The sequence below is a fragment of the Mus caroli genome, unplaced genomic scaffold, assembly GCF_978045245.1.
Source record: "Mus caroli unplaced genomic scaffold, Mus_caroli_1 scaffold_2, whole genome shotgun sequence".
Taxonomy (NCBI): domain Eukaryota; kingdom Metazoa; phylum Chordata; class Mammalia; order Rodentia; family Muridae; genus Mus; species Mus caroli.
The window spans coordinates 175,784,033-175,806,539 of NW_028227257.1; the positions used below are offsets into that span (position 1 = coordinate 175,784,033).

The 22,507-nt window shown below is 41.8% G+C and overlaps 1 protein-coding gene and 1 pseudogene across 1 annotated transcript in view; both read right to left on the reverse strand.

Moving 5' to 3' along the window:
- The window catches only part of Usp6nl (USP6 N-terminal like), a 123,405-nt gene extending 123,035 nt beyond the window's left edge, over nt 1-370 (reverse strand). The window contains exon 1 of the mRNA XM_021154013.3: nt 277-370. The gene's annotated coding sequence lies outside the window, so the exon portion shown is untranslated. The remainder of the gene's footprint in view (nt 1-276) is intronic.
- On the reverse strand, nt 202-21,098 carry LOC147005986 (small EDRK-rich factor 2 pseudogene; annotated as a pseudogene).
- Nucleotides 21,099-22,507: the final 1,409 nt, after the last annotated feature.

Consider the following 22,507-nt stretch of genomic DNA (forward strand, 5'->3'; position numbering starts at 1 on the left):
CCGGGCGCGCTCCCGATGGGCTGCGGGCGGAGGCCGACGGCCCGAGCCCCTCTGCAGGAAGAGGGGGTCCGCGGACCCGGCGGCGCCCAGCGATCGCTCCAGAACTGCTCACGGGCTGGGACCAGTGCTGTGTCTGACACCTGAGGGCGGCCGGCAGAGCACGGCGCCTTTCGCGGAGGAGGCCCGTCGGCTCGCCAGCCTTCAGACGTTGCCTACTGCACTTGGGTTTCTCTTGGACTCGGTATCGTCACCCGTGAAGTGAGAGGGAAACTGTACCTGCTTCGTAGCGTTGTTCCTCGCGCAAACGAAGGCTTGGTAGTGTGTGCACAGTGAATCTGTCAATAGAGTGGCTCTGTTACTGACACAAGGTCACACAGTCAATTTCCAGGCTTTTATGCCAAGAGTTCAGATCAGCACAACTTTAAGTAGGCTACTGTGTGCGAGCCTTCTGCTGCCTAAAAAAATGTGTTCCGTGTTCATCCCTGGCCCATCTTTCTTTAGGTCAGCTTTTTCTGTGTCAAGAGTTTTAATCCCCACGGTCTTCCATTAAGAACTGGGGATGATGTAAACTTCCCAACACTGTAATTTGCTGACAGTTAAATGATTTATTCACTAGAAGCAGCAAAGGTTTGGGTGTGCGAGTAACTAAAAGGCGTCTGTCCTTGTTTCCAGGAACTAGAATTACTATAGTTGGCAACTAACTGTGCACTGCCTTTACTCTTTCCCAGGCTGGTGAAACCTGACACTCACTGCAAACTGGGTTCCTTAAGGAACTGAACGGGAGACAGAGTCTGCGCGCGTGTGCGCGTGTGTATACACACACACACACACACACACACACACACACACACGCTGAGCTGCATTCCCAGTTTAAAGACAATAACATAATAGAAATGCATCCTTTCATTCAGGTCTCCATTTAAACCAGGTTTGGAAACACTACTTTGGGTTTTGTTTTGTTTATTCTGGTATGTACAAATGGCACAGTTGGGTTGATGAAAATCAGGTCAAAAGTTGGATGGACATGGGAATTTTTTCAACACTCAAATATAAGGAATAAAATTCCAAAATTAGCAAGTCACTAAAGCACTCTCCATTTGTGACAATGCCTACAGCTTCCAAGTCTTTGATGACAACACATGCACATACGCATGTACTTACATTGTACCTTGAAGATTGCAGAAGTCCTTCAAAAGACACTTACTGAATTAAACTATAACGTTTGAGTTACTGCCTCTCCAGGATACCTTGGGAACCCCACAGAGGCTCAAGAGAATTCATCCAGAAATTTTACCACAAATACAAAAGCATCAATGAATTGAAAGGGCAATGCTTACTTCACAAACTGAAGGAGAAGTTTCAGATTTGTGTGTGTGTGTAAAGTTTATATTAGTCTAATACTATACTCTGGATTTAACTGTCAGCACTGTGGACGCAACTTCACACTTAGCAGTCTGTACTATTATTCAGAAATATATTCAAGAATGAGGGTAGCTGAATTTCACTGAAAACTTACACAAATAGGAACACTTGAGTCTTGAGGTAGTAGTTTAGCAACCGCTGTCCTAAAAAAAAATGCATATTTAGGTTATGTCCGCCTTATGATTCTATTCCCTATAACATACGATACATATCATACATGTGATTCCCCCTTCAACTGGGGGGAAAGTTCACTGTCAAAATACCAAAGAAAATGAAAGGGGGATAAACAGTCTGTATCTCCAATGAAAATATTCTGCAAATGCTAAACATTTAGAACTTTCCGATCACATAACAGGAAGAGTGGCATTTGCATTTCGTTTTTAAAAGTTATACTCATGACAATACTTACAGAATATTGCCAAAGGTAAAAGTACATGTTTAAGTTTCCCACAAGATTCCATAATAACTAGAGTTAAGAGTATAATTTGCGGTGAGAACATGAAAATATAGAACATGGGGAAATTTTCAAAAGTAAACCATGCATCCTTAGCTTTCATCTTCAAAACTTCGGATCAAAGGCACTGTTCCTAGAGTCTCCTGTAAACTGAGACCTTGCAATGTGGATCGATGGCTATGCAGTCCATTCAGGTTTGGGGAGTAGCTAAGTGGGTTGTGCCGTGGAGACTCTGGAAAGCCTCATGTGATTCATCTCACCCACTACAGTCATTTCTGAAATTCCCTAGGAGTGTTTTGTTGACTCAAAAAGTCAGTTCCAATATCACTGTATATAACTCATGATAAAAAGAAAGCAAGCATATCAGTGGATATCCATGGATGTCCACATGGCTCATAGTTTTTCCTTAATAAAGTCCTTCAGTTTAAAAGAGAAAGTATTGATGGCAGAGCCAGAAGGAGGATCACGAACAGTAGAATTACACATATGATATTACAAACAGTTTGTTACAACGATCTGGGGTGATCTTACTGCTGTTTTAGGGGACTTGGGAAGTGCCCCCTATGTTAGAAACATACAAGCCATGAGACTGGGGACTTGTTTGTCTTCCATCCTGTTCTGTTCTTTGGTTCAGTTTGCTCTCTAGCCAGAGTGAGCTTCCTCTGAATAAATATAGAAAGAATGAGGAGGAGAGAAAGGTAAAGGAAAGACCAAAGGATACAGAGGTGTATCAGTACCCAATTTGTATCAATACCCAATATGTAAAAAGTTTCTCATTTTTTCACATGCTCAAACAGATCTTATGACTCAAAAACAAAAACAAAACAAAGCTTAGAAACAACTCCTTTTCAGCCACAGAAGTTGCCACTCACTATCTCCTCTTCTCCTTACTTGTAGCCAGCCTGTTCCTGACTACACAGTAAGACAGTTACCACAGTCTGCCAGGAGTCTGTAATGAGGCTGGATCACTTTTCAGATATGCCACTTCATCTTCCTAGCTCTGGCGGACTTTCTGTTGGCAGCACTTCCGTCTACCATATGTCGGCTGCCCCAAGTCCCTTCCCAGATGCCATACCATTATTTCTAGGACATAGATTCGCCCATCCTGGAACGGGGTTTGAGCACATGCTACAGCACCAGTATGGCACTCGGGGGACAACTTTCAGGAGTCAGTTGTCTCCCTCTCCCGTTCAGGTCCCAGGGATTGGACCCTGGGTCATCAGGATTGACAGCAAGCGCCTTAACCTGTAGAGCCATCTCACCGGACCCATTATTTTTTAAGTTTCATCAAACATAAAATTTAAATATTAAGATGCACACATATATAAGTATTTAAAAATTAAAACATGACTTCCTGGCATTTTTGTCTCCATTTTAGTGATAAAACACTAGCCTTCATGTACATGGTTGTTACTAGCTTTCTAACTCTGTGTATGTTGAATGGCAGTTAGTTTTCCTAGGAAACCTCCCAGTGAACCATGCCTACCAATACTCACACAGTTAGCCACCCTCCTTTTATGTCTACGATGGCCCTGTGACTCAGTGTGGTGGGAATGAGGCAGAGTGATCGATCTCTAAGATGAGAACAGAAGAAGCCTCAAGGTTCTACCCGAGTCTCTGAAATCCTTTGTGCACTTTCTCTCAGAATTCAAATACTGTCAAGGAAGAAACTCAGGCATCTTACAGTGAGCACACCAGATAGCCAACCTCACCTGAGGCCACTGCCAACAGCTGCTAACCTCAAACTGGCGACATGGGCAAGGCAACTGGGTATTGCATGCCTGGAGTCCCAGCTGAACGACACCCTGAGAAACCCTAGGTGGTGACCTTCCAGGTGAGCCCAGGGAGCCACAGAACAATAATAAATTGCAGATAGACTTCAATATCTTTTGTCACAAACCTGCAGGGAAAGTGTAATGAATTTATTAAGAATGAAGTTCTGGGTTGGAGAGGTGGCTTAGTCAGCAAAGCACTTGCCACACAAGTGTGATACCCAAGTTCAGTCCCCAGAAGCCACGTGGAAAGCCAGGCATAGCGGCACACTGTTATAATCCCAGTACTGAGAAGCAGAGGCAGGGGGATGCCTGGGACTTTCTGGCCAGCCAGCTAAGCCCAACCAGGGAGCTCCAGGACAATCTGAGACCATGTCCCCAACCAAACAAGGCAAACTGCTCCTAAGTGACATTCAAAATTAACCTCTGACCTCCACACGCTCACACACTGTGCATGCATGAGTCCCCAGACACACATGTGCCACACACACACAAATAAAGTTCTAAAGCTATATTTAGTCACATTTCACCTAAAGTTTAATAACAAAATAACATCAAAATCTGCAGAAATGCCTTGGTCATAGGTCAGGCTATGAAAACAAGGTAAAAAATAGCATATTCTTGAGACTTCAAGGGCACCTTCTTTTACAGAGAAGTTTCTAATTTTGACTGGGTCTCTGCTTTGAGATGGAATGATACATGATTGGACCCTGCGAAGCAACATAATGACCTTGGTCTAAGTAAATACACAGTACTTTCAATTACATTTGACTCAGACATGAAATAAGTCCTTGACAACCTCCGACTAAATGGAAAAGACATAAGGGTCTTAAGCAGCCAGACTCAAGACTCTTGAAAATGAGGCTAGAGATGAAAAAAAAAATGACTTTTTGATCTGCCTAGCTTGTTCTGTCTGATAATATGCATTGAAAATGACAAGTTCATAATTCTTTTTCTTTTTCGAGACAGTATTTCTCTGTATAGCTCTGGCTGTCCTGGGACTCACTCTGTCGGCCCTGTAGACCAGGCTGGCCTCGAACTCAGAAATCTGCCCACCTCTGCCCCTCAAGTGCTGGGATTAAAGGTGTGCGCCACCACTGCCCGGCTAGGTTCATAATTCTTAATGTGTAACTTTGAGATTCACAAAGGTTTTCAAGTCAAAATATGTTTTAATGTATGTTTGGCAACTAAATGGTGACAACTGAACTTTCTTTAATTACTTGTGGGTTTTCTTTGGGGATGGTGTTGGTTGGAGCTCTTTGGTTTGGTTTCTTGGAGGTGGAAGCTAGCTATGTAGTCCAGGCTGGTCTTGAACTCCTTTTGTAGCCCAGGTTCTCCTCAGGCCCCAAGCTATTCTTCTGATGCCTGACTAGTTATCCTTCAAATTTTTAGTGTGTTTGATTATATTATGCTACGCCTAATGCATAGCACTCCAGAAGTAATTCATAGTCCATGTTATCCTAAAAATCGGAACTTCTGAATCCTGAGCCATTCCTGGTCTCAGACCTGAAGGGACTGTGGCATAGATCTAACTCTTGGTCTCAGGCCTGAAGGGACTGTGGCATAGATCTACATCAATGCTACTGTGAAGGTGAAACCGTACCAAGGACTCAACCAGGCTCTCCAGTCAGAACCCAGAATCAAATCCTCAGCCTCTGCTGGGCGTGGTGGTGCACACCTTTAATCCCAGCACTTGGGAGGCAGAGGCAGGCGGATTTCTGAGTTCGAGGCCAGCCTGGTCTACAGAGTGAGTTCCAGGACAGCCAGGGCTATACAGAGAAACCTTGTCTCAAAAAAAAAGAAAAAAAAAAAATCTCAGTCTCTGCTGCTTGCCAGCTCTGAGACTTGGCATGGCTGTGTGGTCCTGGGCCTCATCGCATTACTCTGTAAAATGAGTAAGAGAAGCTGCCTCACAGGCTCTTTACAGAACTAAAGAGACCATGCCTGCAAAATGCTCAGCCCAGTGGAGGGTAGTAAACACTCAACAAACACCCCAAATTATCAGGAAATTATTCAAATATTTCAACAAGGATTTAGTCAGAGAAAAACGAAATTACTCCAGGTTATTAAGAGCAAAATGGCTTTCAATATAGGGAATCAGAGGCACTTTGGGTCTTTGGAGTGTGTGAAAGGGTAAGAAAGGTCAAAACTTTCCAATAATTCCATATAACTGCAGACCTTCTGTTAGGAAACTACTGCACCCAGGTCAGAAATTGAAGTAAACAGCAGATCATCACTGCCCATGTCATCGCTGCAGCATCTACCCCTGCAACTTAGCAGCTAGAAACCATCAAGGATATGGGTTGGTGTGCTGGGCTCTAGGCAGCTTCATCCCCAAAATGTGCATCTGCCAAACCTCTCGTGCCAGCTACTTCAAAAGCAGTGGCATATCCTTGTGCCTTCCAGAGGGCATGGGGTGGGGCTCTGTACCTTATCGGAACTGTACTGCCAAGGTACATGGAGAACCACAGCTTCTGGGTGCCCAGATACATCCAACACACATCATAGTCACCAAGTTGTTTGAGAATGTTTTGTGCACTGTGTATTCAGATGTGCTGACTTCTGAACCTAGGTTGCAGTCCGACTTGGTACTGTCATTATTAGGAAGCATTTCGTGACTCAGTATTGTGTAAAAACGATGTTCTCCGTCATCTTCTGATTGGTCAACGAAGAGGTCATCAGCCTATAGCTGGGCAGGAGAGGACAAGGCAGGGCCTCCGTGCCCTGAGAGAGAATAAGAGGGGGGGTCTCGGGTAGGCACAGGGGTGGGGGGTCACCATGAAGACCCGATGAAAGAAGTAGGTGCCAGAGAAAGACTGAAATAGCAAGTAATGTCATATGCCTGGGAAGTAGTCAGACCAGCGTAATCGGGTAGAATAGATCAGAATTTATCCAGATATAGTGCAAAAAGCTTATTAATGATTGATTAATTAATTAATTAATTAATATAAAGGTCTCCATGTCATTATTTGGGAATAAGAGAGGACATAGAGAAGCCCTGGACTTTTATATTGAATGAAACCATTCATGTTGGTAGACTAGTTTGTTTCTCTCTTACAATGCTAGGGTTCAAACCTGTGTCCTCACATAAGCTAGGCAAGCACATCCCCAATCCTCTGCCCCACCGGGGAATTTTCCATAAAACCTCTGGGAGTGAGGGGACTCCTGACATGTCTGCAAGTGATTGGGCAGCAAGAGACTCGAGGCTCTGTAGTCCACACCTAAAGCAGATAGCTAAAGGAAAGTTGCCAATCAACGAGTTTATGTGTCAAGTGAAAAAATGTATTGCTATTAAATATTCTACTTAATATTCCAAGATCAAATAATACCCCCTGTCAAAAATTTCTCATTCTATTTATGTTATCACTTCCTGGCTGCTTTCCTTTAAGTTGACTCATCCCTATGTAAATACATTTATAGAGAAATTTTTTTAATAAATATCTAGAGTAAAATGAAAATCACACAGTAGAACACAGGTGTCATGTCATATGAACAGAGGATAAAAATATAAAAATGAGCACATTGGAAATAAAACAAATATCAAAACAAGTTAGTAAGAGAGCCTGATGCCTATTCCCTATGTTGAAAAGAGAGATTCCTGAGTGTTAGAGATATTGGTTGCTGTCTTTGGCAGGTTTTCTATTGCCATGAAGAGACACCATGACCACAACAATTCTTACAAAGAAAAACATATAATTGGGGCTGGCTTACAGTTCAGAGATCTAGTCCATTATCATTATGGCCCGAAGCATAACAGGTGGAGTGCAGGCAGACCTGGTTCTGGAGAGGTAGCTCAGAGTTCTGCATCTGAATCCGCAGGCAGCAGGAAGAGACTGTGAGCCAGTAGGCCTGGCTTGAACCCCTGAAACCTCAAAGCCTAACACCAGGGACGCATTTCCTCCAACAAGCCACACCTCCTAATAGTGCCACTCCCTGTGGATCTATAGGGACCATTTTTGTCCAGATCACCACAGTTGTACTAACAGCAAATATCCTGTCACCAATCGTTATTGGCTTATTGATTCACCAGCTGATGCCTTTACCAGGACTAGAAGAAAATCACAATCTGTGAAAAACCAAAGCTGTCACTATGAGAGATGATGGTGTTTGAAGTCTTGCCCATCTTCCCTACCACAGTAGCCCCTACCTGTGTTTGAGGTAACACACTTTCTGCCACTTCTGACTTACTGGGTTAGCTGAGGGTCAGGATATTGAGTGGCACCATTTTGGGAAACTACTCAGAAGTTGGATGTTGTGTTATGTCAATATGCTTTCTTTGTGTTAACTCAGTCATGAACAAGATTGTCACTGTCACTGTCACATTCATGTGACACCAACTATTGCAATTGAACTTTTTATTAGTGTTCAGGACACTCACAGTGTATAACTACCTCCTCTAACTCATAAATGCTTTCATTGCCCCCCAAAAACCTGTACCCCATGTTCAGTAAACCTGTTCTGTCATTTCTCATGCAAAGATAGGCCCTGTCAGCCTCTAATCTACTTTCGCTCTAGACTGACCTGGGATACTCTATCTAAATGCAGTCCTGTGAGGTGGGACCTGCTGTCTATCATTTCTTTCACTAACGTGTCTTTGGGGTTCATACACATTGTAGCATGTACTGATACCTCCTTTACATGGATAATCATATCACAACTGGTTAGTATATGTAAGACTGACAATTTGGGTTTTCCTGCCTTTGGGCTATCCATGAAAATTGCTATTATAAACACATATGTATTTGCTTGAGTAATTATTTCTCATTATTTCAGGAATGTGCTTAGGAGTGGGAATGCTGGATCCTGTTGTAACTTTATGTTTAAGGAAGTACTTTATAAGGAGACATCAAACTGTTTTTACAATGGCTTATATTCTCGACAACTGTGCACAAGGTTTCCAATTTCTCCACATCCTCCATAAACACTTGTTATTTTCTGTTTTCATGATTATAGCCATCCCCGTGAGCACAAAGTGGTATCTTGCGGTTTGATTTGCATTTCCCTAATAACAAATGATATCAAATATCTTTCATGTGCATATTACTACTCTGAGTAACTTCTTTGGAAAGCTGTCTATTCAAGTTACTTGATCATTTTTTTAATTAGGTTGCTTAAATTTTTATTGAGTTATAAACATTCTTTATGGGTCCTCTCATCACATATATGATTTGCAAATATTTTCTTCCATTCAACAGTTTACTATTTCATCTTACTGATAATGTCCTTTGATGAACAATTTTTTTCTGACATTCAATTTACCTATTTTTTTCTTGCTCTGTTTATTTTTAGCATCACTTCTATTGGCTTCTTGCCAAATCCAAAGTAAAAACCTTTTAAAGTTTTATGGTACTTTATATCTTTATAAATATAACGTTTTATGGCCCTTATATTAATATAAGATTTTTAAGCTATATAATTCCCATGTAACTCAGGTAAATCCATTGACCCAAATTAACTTTATAATGATGGGAAGTTATCCATGCTTGACACTGTTGCTTTAATAAATGAGTTTGGTTAGCCAAGAATATGAGCAAGTCACTATGGTGGATTCTACAGCAATCTATATTTATATTTATTCACATCATAAATTATTCCTGTGTGCAAACAGAAAGTGTACAGAAAGTGCTGTGCCCCACCCAGTGCTGAGGGCACACACTTGACCCATGGTTTATGGGATGAGAGCCAGCAAAATTGTAAATAACAGAACTACCTCAAACTCATAAGCAACAAAGGCGGTTGGTGCACACCACCGATGAGCTTCACAGATTCTGATCTTGCTCCTACTAGCTTCTTTCCTTGCCTATGCTTGTCATCTTCACTCGCCCAAGGTGGCGGTTGGTGATTCCCAGAGTCCCCGGCTTCCTTGAGCTCATTTAGAGAAGGCAAGCAACTCCAGCAACAGTGTTCCTTTGTCTGAACTCTGGGGTTCATGAACCGTATCCCTGCACACATCAGTAGGCACAACGTACTTTACATTACAATGTTTTTACAAAACATTGAACACACTGCCAGTTCAAGACGGGCTTCCATATGGGAGGTGTGTGTTTCTCAAATGGTAAATTTGGCAAATGACAAAAAAGAAAAAAAAAAGATATTAAGGCGTTAGCATCATGTTCCCCAAGGTCATTGAAGAGAAGAGGTCTTCACACAAGAGATGGGGTTGTCTGGTCATGTAGAAGAAGAGTGTTAAGGTCCTTTTTTTTAAATATAAAAATAGAGATTAATCATCCATTTTATCTGGACCACTGGTGTCAGGTGAAAATCAGTAATCCTGTGAGGGTAACTTGAGAGCACATCATGGTACACTTCAAATGCCTGAGTAAGGAGTTTAGATTTAGTTCACTAGGCAATAGACAGAAAAAGAATATGATTACTTTCTTGGAGAGATATTGCTCTAAAACTGGTGCAGTATTTTTAATTCACTAGATGCTGGATCTTGATATCTAATAAGCTATAGTCATCACCCATTCAGTAAACAAATGTTTATTGGATACTTACCGATGCCCACCTGTATTGTACTGTATTGGCAGTAGCTGGACATTCAGTGGTGAATAAAACAGCAAAGCTGTTACTCTTGAGGGATTTGTAGGGGGATGGAGATGATGACATACGATTGTCTGGTGTCTTATCTGCTTTGGAAGGTGTTATGTTCTGGGCTGAGCTTGTCAGTGGAAAGCAGGATGAAAACCACAGCCATCAAACCTAACCTCTGGCAGCTCAGAGACCAAGCACTTCAGGAGAAGTTACTCTTTACCCCTAACTGGGTGATACAGTGAGACAATCTGAGGGTCTTCTTTATCTCAGTCTCAACACACAGTGGGGAGGATAGAGATAGAGGACAGGGAGAGAGAAAGAGCTGGAGGTAGACCAGTTGCCTCTGTAGGCAAATGTTTATGCTGCCAAGTCTGAAGACTTGAGTTTGATCCTCTGGACATATGATAGATGGAAAGAACTGACACCTGCAAGTTGTCCTTTTGTACATACACAGAGTAATACCAAATGTAATAACTATGTAATTTAAAATCTTTCCCTCCCTTGCCTTTCCTTTTGACCTTCAACCAGGCTCTATTGAAGATACAAGAGGTAGAACTTAGCATGTCTGTAAGCCAGGGCTCAAGAGTTCGGCATTTGGGAGGCTGAAGCAGAAGGTGCTCAAGTTCAAGGCTAGCCTGGGTTACATAGTAAAACCCTGTCCCAAAACAAGCAAGAAAACAGCAACAACCGTAAACAAAAAATGTTGAGGATAAATTCAATGTTAAAGATTCTAACCATAACAAAATTACCAATACATAAAGTTTCAAGTTGTGTTTCTCCCTGTCAACAGCATGACCATGTCTTTTACCTGGCCAGTTGGAGGTTCAGAATAAATCCTAAGGGAGGTGTCAATAAATGACTGGTGGGCTAAGTAAATAACAATTAAATTCAGAGCAAGCCTTGAATAACTTTGTATGATAACCCTTTATTATAATAAGCTAGTCTACTGATCTCTAATAAAGACTCAGAACAAGTGTCTCTTGCCCCGTATGTTCTTTCCAAGTTTAGTGACACATTACAAGTTTTTTGTTTTGTTTTGTTTTGTTTTGTTTTGTTTATCATCTGGCAAGAAGACACTCAAGAGAACCACTTGTGTGTATTATGTGTCATTTGTCTGTAGAATTTATGGGGGATCCATGGTGCCCAAGAGGAGGAAGGAACATTTTCAAGGTGACCCATGACACCCAGGATGAGGAAGGAACATTTCCAAAGTGACCCATGGTGCCCAGGATGAGGAAAGAACATTTTCAAGGTGACCCATGGCACCCAGGATGAGAAAGGGACATTCTCAAGGTGACCCATGGTGCCCAAGATGAAGAAGGAACATTTTCAAGGAAGAAAAATGAAGTCAGCCATGGTAATGATATATCATCTGTTCAACTTTGCTACCTGGAAAATACCAAGATAACCTTTTAAAGAATTAATTTGTAAGTGTCCAGAGGAGAAAGGGGAGTACTGAGGGGCGATGATACAGATCTGAGCACGCTGTGTAAGAGCAATTTAATTGTCATGAATGCTCTGATGGCAGGTATGCTGGCGAAGAAGGAGAAATAGCTGTCATCAACTCTTTTCAATAGATTCCAATATGACATTACTGCCAATAAGCTGAGACGATGCCATGCAGCTGAAGAGTGGCTAATTTCAGATGTGTGTGTGACACTCATGTCAAGCCATTTCTGAAGGAAGAGCATAAACACACTTTCAGAAGAAGCACTCAAAATCAACCTTTGCAACTGTAGCAGAATCTAGAGCAAAGAAACAAATCTACATAAAAGCTCTCTTTTTATTGCTATTGTATCAAGATTGTGAAATGCAACAAAATGTGCCTTGCTAGACCAACTTAAAATAGGGATTGATACAGCTAAGACTAGTCGTAACCTCTCATGTATATATTCCTTTATAGATAATGCAAGAACTCTGTCTTTAAAGATGGCTTATAAACACACACACAACTATGCTGAAGGTTAAAAATAACATTCATCCCAGCGGTGTTGAAGCCTGTGTTTTTACTGTGATTTTTACCTTGCCATTGTTGATGTCCTTTGTCTAAAAAGAATATTAATCTGAAAAGACATCTTCAAAAATTATGTTCTGTATTTTTATTTTTTATGACAGGCTTCCTTTTATATCCCACTCTGGCCTTAAACTCACCATGTAGCTGAAATTACCTTTAAATATCTGACCCCTGTGTCCACCCCACCAAGTGCTGGGATTTCAGGCATGTGTCACCTGCTTGGTTTATCTGGTCATCAACCAGATGAACTACATTTGCTTTTAAATAAGCAGAAGATTCAAATTAAAAGTGTGTGTCTATGCATTCATACACACCCAAAGCTGATGTTACTGTCCTCCTCTTGTGTAAGAGAAGATTCTGGTGGAAGACAAGGTGTTAGGCATGGAGACTTCACATTTGTCACCTGAGTTTCATTTCCCCTTGGGGTTTTCTGTGGTTGTCGAAACTGCTCTGCAAAGACTTCTGACTCTCTTCCTTGTTCACAGACAGGGGAACCACTTGCTAGCCACTGTGGGTTGGGATGTTATCCGATCTGCTTTGTTGGAAACAGAACATGGCCTATGTGATTTTTTTACGCAGAACACAGAATGGCAGTGTGAGACTACCCAGAGTACTCTCTGTGTGTCACAACAGCTGGTCATGCTCCAGATGGTGGCAGACCCCTCAGCATTAGTTAGAAAACACTACGGAGTGAGAAACCCCAACTGTCCTGCAGTGACTAGTGTAAAGTATAACATTAAAAAAAAAGATCCTTTTTTGGCCACTAAAATTTGGCAACTGTTTGTTAGTACAGCAGAACTTAGCCTATCCTGACTGATACAACAGGGTTTTTATAATCTCTAATATAACTATTATACTGATTATTAATTTTTCCTAGCACTGAAACCTCAACATTGACAAAAAATATCTTAAGTCCCTGTGGACATACTTGATAGACACTGAAACTTTAAAAAAATGACATTAAGGGGACTTGAAGATAGTTTAGCACTTAAAAGGACTTCGTGCTTGTTATGAACGTAGTATATCCAGGGGGTCCCCACCTGCTCAGAGGAGAAGGGGAAGAAAGAATGGGGGAAGGATTATGCAAAAGGATGACTGGGAGTGGGGCACTGAGTGGGATGTAAAATGATAAATAAGTAAAAAAATAATTAATTAATTAAATTTAAAAAGATATTTCCTTAAACTTTTTAAATTTAGCATACAACATAGTGGGGCTCATCTTGATGTTTCTATACATATATATCATTACATTTTGCTCATAATTATGCTCCGTTATTATTAACCTCTCTTTTTGCCCCTTAAACATTTATCTTGACATAACTTCTAACATAGAAAATTTACATGGGAAAAACTACAAAGAATTCGTGTAGATTCTTTACCCAAATTCAATAGTGTCAACATTTTAATACAACAGTCTTTCTCTCCCAATCTCTGTCTCTGTCTGTCTGTATGTCTCTCTCCCTCTCTGTGTTTGGTGGAGTTGGGGAGGCATTAAAGTTGTTTTTAAGTGGGTCTTCATGTTATCCAGGGCTAGCCTTGAACTTGCAATGTAGTTGAGGATGGCCTTAAATATCTTGTCTCTACCTTCCAGATGTTCAGTTTATGTAGTGTCAGGGATCAAACCAAGGCCTTGTGCATGCCAGCTAGGCAAGACCACTAATAAACAAGATACATCCTTAGCTCATGATCTCTTCTTGTGATGCTTGCGATGGAATCCTGGGCTTTTCGTATCCCAACATTTGATCCACCATTGATCGATGTTCTCAAGCTGTTCTGAACCACTTGTGAGTAATTCAACATCACACTCCTTTACTATCAAACACTCAAACACACAAACACGTGTACACGCTTGAACATAGCCACAGGACAATTATCAAAACCAGGAAACTGAATACACAGCTTGATAAGCAGCTCAGAGTCAAATAGCATCCCTTGTCCCAGAAAGGTGTGTTGTTTTGTTTTGAGACAGGGTCTTGCTGTGAAGCCCAGGTCAGCCTCCAACTCACAATCCCATCCTGCTTCCGCATTCCCAGTGCTAGGATTACAGCCATGTATCATGCTCCAATTTTAAGAAGGCCTGTTAAACAAAATCTCCTTCTAGAAGGCAATCCACAGCAACACAATGAATTTAGCCTATATGTTTCTTCAGTGTTCTTAAGCCTGGAATGGTTGGTTCCTTAGCCTTTCTCTTCTGGGATTGATTCTTGGAGACAGTAAGCTTATTGTGTTTTAGAAAGGCCCATCAATTTAGATTAATTTGCTGATATGTCACTATCAGATTTATAGGATAGGGTTACAGATTACTATCAATTGTGGCTTTCTAAGCACAGTGCTGTGGTGACTTTGATAAGAACCTGCGCTCAGCACATCTCTATCCTATCACTTATCACATCAAAATTCTTGTACCAAGGAGTTCCTGGAACCCCTACCTTCCCCCCTAGCTCCACACACAAATTTTTTCCCTATTGCCCATGAGCTCAGCTCTAGACAACTTCATACTTGAATGGCAAAACTGAGAAAGAAGTCCCACCCTTACAGCTGCCTGAAGGCTAGCTCTTAATGTTTACAGGACCGGAAGACAATTTCCTATTTCAGGAGAGACCCAGAAGTTATCAAACATAATGAGCCTTTAGTCTGGATTGTTCTTCACTCTGATCATGTGACTTCACAGTCACTGTGGCATGGCCCATTCCGTGACAGACTAGAGACAACTTCTAATTCCAAAAGACAAAGGAGGAACTTGATGCAACACTAATCAGGGTCTTCTGTTATTCAAAAGAAGATCTGGCTGCTCTCAGCAGCCTCTCTCTGCCAGGGCAGCAGTCAGTCAAGAGAAAGGCAACCAGCCAAGATGCTAAGAATAAGACACTGAATGTTCAGCGTAAATAGAACATTTGAATTAGCCCTATCATCAGTAAGGCTCAGGGAACTCTGTGGAAATGAGAAAGCAAGAAAAAATGGAGGAGTGGATGGGTGGCGAGGAGCACTATGAAAAGCTGTCTTCTAGACAGAACATGGCCATTGCAAGCGCGCACACAGCAGCTGTAGTTACCTTCATGAAGCCTACACCAAATCAAGGCAGCCAACATCGCAGTGTGGGTGGAGTAGAAGACCTTCAGTCTTTGCTCCTTAGTGAGGAGCTGTTGGTAATAGATAGATCCTGAAGGCGGGATAATCATTCTATTGAGGATGTGGCCATTTGTAGGTTCCTGTGTATGGATCATATACTCAGGTGATTTCATGTGAACCTTCTCCCCATTTATCTGGTCAAATAAAGGCTAGGCAGTTGTCAGATATCAAAACAGAAGGTAGAAGAATACTGGAGACTAGATGTGAGTGTGTGTGTGTGTGTTGGGGGGGGGGGATATTGTCCAGAGGAGGGGGTATTTTCAGAGGCGGGGGTATTTTCAGAGGAGGGGGTATTTTCAGAGGAGGGGGTATTTTCAGAGGAGGGGGTATTTTCAGAGGCGGGGGTATTTTCAGAGGAGGGGGTATTTTCAGAGGAGGGGGTATTTTCAGAGGAGGGGGTATTTTCAGAGGAGGGGGTATTTTCAGAGGAGGGGGTATTTTCAGAGGCGGGGGTATTTTCAGAGGAGGGGGTATTTTCAGAGGAGGGGGTATTTTCAGAGGAGGGGGTATTTTCAGAGGAGGGGGTATTTTCAGAGGAGGGGGTATTTTCAGAGGAGGGGGTATTTTCAGAGGAGGGGGTATTTTCAGAGGAGGGGGTATTTTCAGAGGCGGGGGTATTTTCAGAGGAGGGGGTATTTTCAGAGGAGGGGGTATTTTCAGAGGTGGGGGTATTTTCAGAGGAGGGGGTATTTTCAGAGGAGGGGGTATTTTCAGAGGCGGGGTTATTATTTAGAGGTCAGGTTATTATTTAATGGGTACAGACTTTTAGTTGGCAAGATGGAAACACTCTGAAGATTGTTTACATGACATTTAATACTGCTGAGCCCTATGCTTACGAATTGGCAAGGTAGACCTTAGATTTTTTAAAATTAATGTATTAAGGCAAACATACCCCCTCTCCTGATTTTACTCACTTTTCTCTATCTCCCCTCCATGTCCATGGTGGATCATTGATCCTCTGCCCACAGGTTAAATGCTATGTCCTTTAGGCTTGTCCTAGATTCCCAGGACAGATGATTCAGAATCCAAGTACTACAGACTCTTTATGACCCATTAGGTCCCAGCTTCATAAACTATGGGTTGTGATCCATCTGGTGCTATCTACCTGAATTTGGAGGTTGCAAAAATTCGGCAACAGTAAGAGGTTTGTGAACGCTCAATGACCAGGATTTCATTAAAAATAAAACACGACATGATTGTGAGGCATTTGTGGCAGTGCTTGCCTGTGTTAGACCTTGTGACTTCACTGTTGCCTGGGTGCTGACATATCACAGGGACACTCTATACCACATTCCCTACCCCACGCTCTACTAACAATGCTTTCTGAAACCCCTCTGCTCTAACTCAGTTATGAGCATCCTTGTGAATTGCAGAGCTTTTTGCCATATAAAGCCTGTAGGTACCAAACAGTATATCTTTGGATGGTTTTGTGCAAAAATGGATTTTAAAAAATTATTTCAGTTACTGACTTGAGTTTGATTTTTGAGAAAATCACTCAATGAATTTTGACACAGAGTAAGATAGAATTTCCAGCAATTGCAATATTCAAGTAATACAGCATTCTTAGGATTGACGATTATAAAAATAACAATATCAACCAACTCTGAAAATAATGAGGATGCTCTATGACCTGTTGTCTTTGTTTGGGTCACTATCACTGTGATGAAATACCATGACCAAAAGCAAGTTAAGAAGGAAAGATTGATTTGGCTTATACTTCCAAATTATTATATCACCATTCCCCATCAAAGGAAGGACAGAAATTCAAACCGAGCAGGAACCTGGAATAGGAGCTGATCCAGAAGCCATGGAGGGGTGTTGCTTGCTGGCTTGCTCATCATTTCCTGCTCAGCCTGCTTCCTTATAGAACTCAGGACGATCAGCACAGGGAGAACATCACCCACAAGGTTCTGGGCCTTCTCCCATCAATTACTAGTTAAGAAAAGTCTTTACAGGAGGCATTTTCTTAATTACGATTCCCTCCTTTTAGATGACTTAGGTTGTACCAAGTTGACATAAAACTATCCAGCATGGCCGGGCATGGTGGCTCACACCTTTAATCCCAGTACTCAGGAGGCAGAGGCAGGCAGGTTTCTGAGTTCGAGGCCAGCCTGGTCTACAGAGTGAGTTCCAGGACAGCCCGGGCTACACAGAGAAACTCTGTCTTGAAAAAAACGAAAACAACAACAACAAAAAAACTATCCAGCACACACACAGTACCAAATATTCAGTGGAGATTTGATACTTGCTTGCTTTCCCTCCTTCGCTCTCTGCCTCCCTCCCTCCCTCCCTCCCTCCCTTCCTTTCATTTATTCACCCCTTTCTCTCTTTTTTTATTCATAGTTCTCCTCTGGCCTCAAACTCACCAAGTATACCAGTCTAGCCCCAAACTCACAGAGATCCACTTGCCTCTATCTCAAAGTGCTAAGGTTAGAGACATGTTCTTTCAGACCCAAAAAAGCTTTAATTCTTCACATAAGTGTAAACAAACACATCCATCTCTCCCTTGTATATAATATTGTGCTTTTTTCAATAAATGGTAAAACTGTATTTATATCAAAGAATTATTTTTAAATAAATATCTGTCATTATCCATAGATATGTCATTTGTAAGCGGCCTTAGGGTTTCTGTCGCTGTGATAAAAACACTATGACCAAAAGCAACTTAGAGAGGAAAAGAATTATCTCAGCTTGCAGTTCCACATTCGTGTATCTCTGCGGGAAGTCAGGACAGGAGCTCAGAAAGGACAGAAGCCTGGAGGCCGGAGCTGATGCAGAGACCACAGAAGGGTGCTGCTTATTACCTTGCTCCTCATGGCTTTCCCAGCTGGTTTCTTACAGCATCCAGGACCACCAGCTTAGGGGTGATACTGCCTATAGTAAGCTGGCTTTCCCACATCAATCACTAATCAAGAAAATACACAGTGGGCTTGCCTATACTCTAGAGGTGGACTGATTTCTAGGGCATTTCTTCCTGCACAGGAGTCAGCCACACTCTTTCACTCAGAAAATCCATGAAAAAGAGCAATATAACTACTGCCAAAATGGTTCCTTCTCTCAATCAGAATCCATAGGTCTAACCAAAGGAGCATCTTGGATTACTCAAAGGCAGGAATCAGTTGTGTGCTGACCTGCTCTTAGGTGGTGTTGCCATTTATTGGGTGCCACTCTACCAAACACCTTGTAAGATTTGAAAACCTTGACAGAACATGGAAAACAGAAAGAAGAAATGATGGCTCAGACTCCCCAAAATATGATCAAAGCCACTAATCTACACATTCAAATTATTCACCCAGAATCCTAACTAGGATGAATTTGAGAATTCCACATCTAAAGATCCTTTGAAGATCTTCAGCCGAAGTCTCATCCAGAATGGTGAGAGCGGAGTGCGATGAAACACCAACAGGGGAGTGTCAACAAAGAATGCTATACCCAGAAACCCACACTTCAACATCTGACAGAAATCAATGCATTTCTAGAGAAAAGCTGAATTTTTCTGTAATTGACCTGAGCTAAAAGCAACCAAGGGACTGAAGAGGGGCTGAAGTTCAACGACTAAAATGCTTGCCACAGAAACACAAGGTCCCCAGCACCCACATAAAAACCTGACAGCCCTGGTGGCCCGAGGTGGAGACAGGAGATTCCTGGGCAAGTGGGCTCATTAGGTCAGTTCCATCTGCAAGCTCTAGGCTCTGTGAAAGGCCCTGCCTCAGAACAGAAAGTGGATGACAACTGAGGGGGACGCCTGCATCTACCACCAGCCTCCACTTTCCTGTGCATACATGCACACACAAACACACGAATATGCATGCAATACACACATGCATCCCACACATATACAAAAAAAAAGCTGAAGTAAAAGGACCCTAGGTAGTAATTTAAATCCACGTGAAGAAGCGAAGCTTACCAAAAAGCATTAGATGGGAAAATACACAGATGATGCAAATGGACTTGTGTTTCTAAGTCTTTTTCTCCTCTCTGGTTTTAAATACCACTCCATAGATAATAATTTTGAGTCTGTGTTGATACATGAATGCAATGAATAAAAATAATGTACTGTATCCGATTATAATAACACAAAGGAAGGGGAAATTTTTATTCCGATGAAAAAGAAAAGGTTTTGTATACTATTAAAATTAATTTATTAACATGAGCTACATTGTTACAAATTAAAATGCAACTTTAACCTTTTACTACAAGGCAAGTAGTAAGAAAATAACTAAAAATTTTGGTTAAGCAATAACAAGGAAAATAATAAAATATGCACTAGAAAATAGCAACTTAACATAATAAAAGACAATGATAGAGACAATAAGCCACCCCATAAGCTGCTCAGGTGGCCAAGAACCTAAGACTAGATAGGCCAGGGACCTAGGGAAAACCAAATACAGCGGCTCCCAGCGACCTTCAGCATTCTGTTCTGCTCATAAATTAATGTCCTACTGGCTCCTTCCGGCAGTGGGTGAGAGCGTAGAGACCCTTGGGTGGACTATGTGTGGAGAGTGAGAGACCTTGGAACACTCAGTCCTATATGGGATGTCTCCATCAAACCCTTCCCCTGAGAAATCAGAGGGCTAATGTGGGTGGGGAAGTAGAAAGATTATAAGAGCAAGAGGAATAGCAGACACCAAGGAAAACAGTGTCCTCCAGACTCGGCAGGACTAGCATACATCTGAACTCACAGAGGCTGGGGCAGCACGCACAGGGCCTGCACGGGTCCAAGACAGGTCCGGTCCCAGTGCCAAGAGAGGAAGCAGACATGAGCTCCCATCCCTTAGCAGGAAGCTAACTCCAAATGACAACTTTCAAGGAAAAAATTAGTGTTCTCTAACGAAGTCTCACTAGATATACAAATCACATGTAAGGGCAGACCCCATGCCCCGCAGTGGATGGCTAACAGAAAATTAACTCAATGGTATTTTGGGAGGTTTTTGTTTGTTTGCATTTGTTGTTTGTTTGGTTTTTGGTCTTATATTGCTTTGTTTGCTTTTTTTTTTTTTTAACTTACTAGTCTTTTGCTAGTCATATTATGATTTCCAATTTGATAGTTTTTAAGAAAAAACTATAAAAAAATAAATAGCAAGTAACATAAAAGGGTATTCTAGAAAATAGCTACTTAACACACTAGAAAGCAATTAACAGGATGCAGTAAGCCATAGAAATAAATATCAAGACAGTAGGTTTAAATCTTACATAAGCAGTAAGCACACTAATGTAAATGAATTAAAATTCTAGTTAAAAGGAAATAAAGATCAGTAAAATGGATAAAACACATAATCCAGGCATTGTGGTTCATAAGATACTTTCTTTAAAATTGCAAAGCCACTTTTAATACTTTGGAATGTGCCGCACAGGGATAAAAAACACTGGGAAGGGGCAACCCTCTCACCCCCAGGAGAGTCCAGAGGGAGAGAGGCTACCTGGGAGGGGAGGAAGCCCAAAGGAGCTGGCTGCAGACTCGGGTGTGGAGGGGCAGTGGAAGGGAATGCCATAGATGCTGAGACCTGTGAACACTACGGGAAGAAACTCGAGCATAATGGGACTGGCTCCAGGCACACAGATACAGGGCAAGAGGGCTGGGCACGAAGTCACAAGCTACTTGGGTTCTCCTTCTTCTCATTTGCCTTTTTCTGCTTCTGTTTCATGATCTCCTCATCCCTCCACTCGCAGGAGCAGCAAAAAGCCTATCATCTCGTAGCCTTCCCTTAACTGAGTCTCTCTGCTTCTTCATGCTTTTCTGGTGGGTGATCTCTTGCTGGTTACTGTGGGTCATGGTATTTGCAATGGCTCCAACTTGCCTCCGTTGTGTCCCCTCATTCTGGACAACATTATAAGACACACTCTTGAAATTAAAAAATACAACCAGGTTGAAGGTAAAGAAAGAAGAAAAGGTGGACCAGTTAGAGACTGCCGTATCCAGGGATCCATCCCATAATCAGCTTCTAAACGCTGACACCATTGCATACACTAGCAAGATTTTGCTGAAAGGACCCAAATATAGCTGTCTCTTGTGAGACGATGCCGGGGCCTAGCAAACACAGGAGTGGATGTTCACAGTCAGCTATTGGATGTATCACAGGGCTCCCAATGGAGAAGCTAGAGAAAGTACCCAAGGAGCTAAAGGGATCTGCAACCCTATTGTTGGAACAACATGATGTACTAACCAGAACCCCGGAGCTCTTGTCTCTAGCTGCATATGTATCGAAAGATGGCCTAGTCGGCCATCAATGGAAAGAGAGGCCCATTGGACTTGCAAACTTTATATGCCCCAATATAGGGGAATGCCAGGGCCAAAAGAATGGGAATGGGTGGGTAGGGAAGTGGGGGGCGCTATGGGGGACTTTTGGGATAGCATTGGAAATGTAATTGAGGAAAATATGTAATAAAAATATTTAAAAAAAAAAGAAAGAAGAAAAGGAGGAGGAAGAGGAGAAAAAGGAAGAGGAAGAGGAAGAAAAGCCACTTAGCAAACTAATCAAGCAAGACCTAGAGTGACTATACTAATATCTAACAAAAGGGCTTTCATACAAAATCATTAGGAGGAAAAGAGAAAGACATTTTGTAATGATGATAAAACTATGGTTACTTTTACATTTTAAGAAAGAACAGTAACTATACATGTAATTTGCACCTAAGAACAGAATCCCAGAGCGCATGAGAAGAGGATTAGATTAATTCAGTCATAGTTGGTGATGTTCCTGCTCTCTTTTCAACAGACAGAAGATCCAGCAAGCAAAAACAAGACAGAAGAACATCATAAACAAATATGGCCCCGTGTGGTGACACATGCCTGTGATCCCAGCACTCGGGAGGTAGAAGATGACGCATCCAGAGTTCAGGGTCATTCTTGGTCACACAATGAACTAGAGGGCAAAATGAGTTATCCAAGACGGTGTCTCAAAAAATAAAAATTAGCAAAAAGAATTTCTGCAATTCATTACTATAAAAATTAAATACCATTAAAAGTGATCCAAGGATTAAAATCAACATTGCTCCAAGAATATGGAAAATGGCCAATAAATACAATGCAAATGCAAATAAAAAACACAACCCACCAAAATTTTTAAATGTTTTATTATACACACCCACATCATAGAGACCAGAAAACAACCTGTGAAAGGGGTCGGTTCTCTTCCTCCACCTTCGTCTCAGGATTGGACTAAGTTGGCAGGCTTGGCAGGT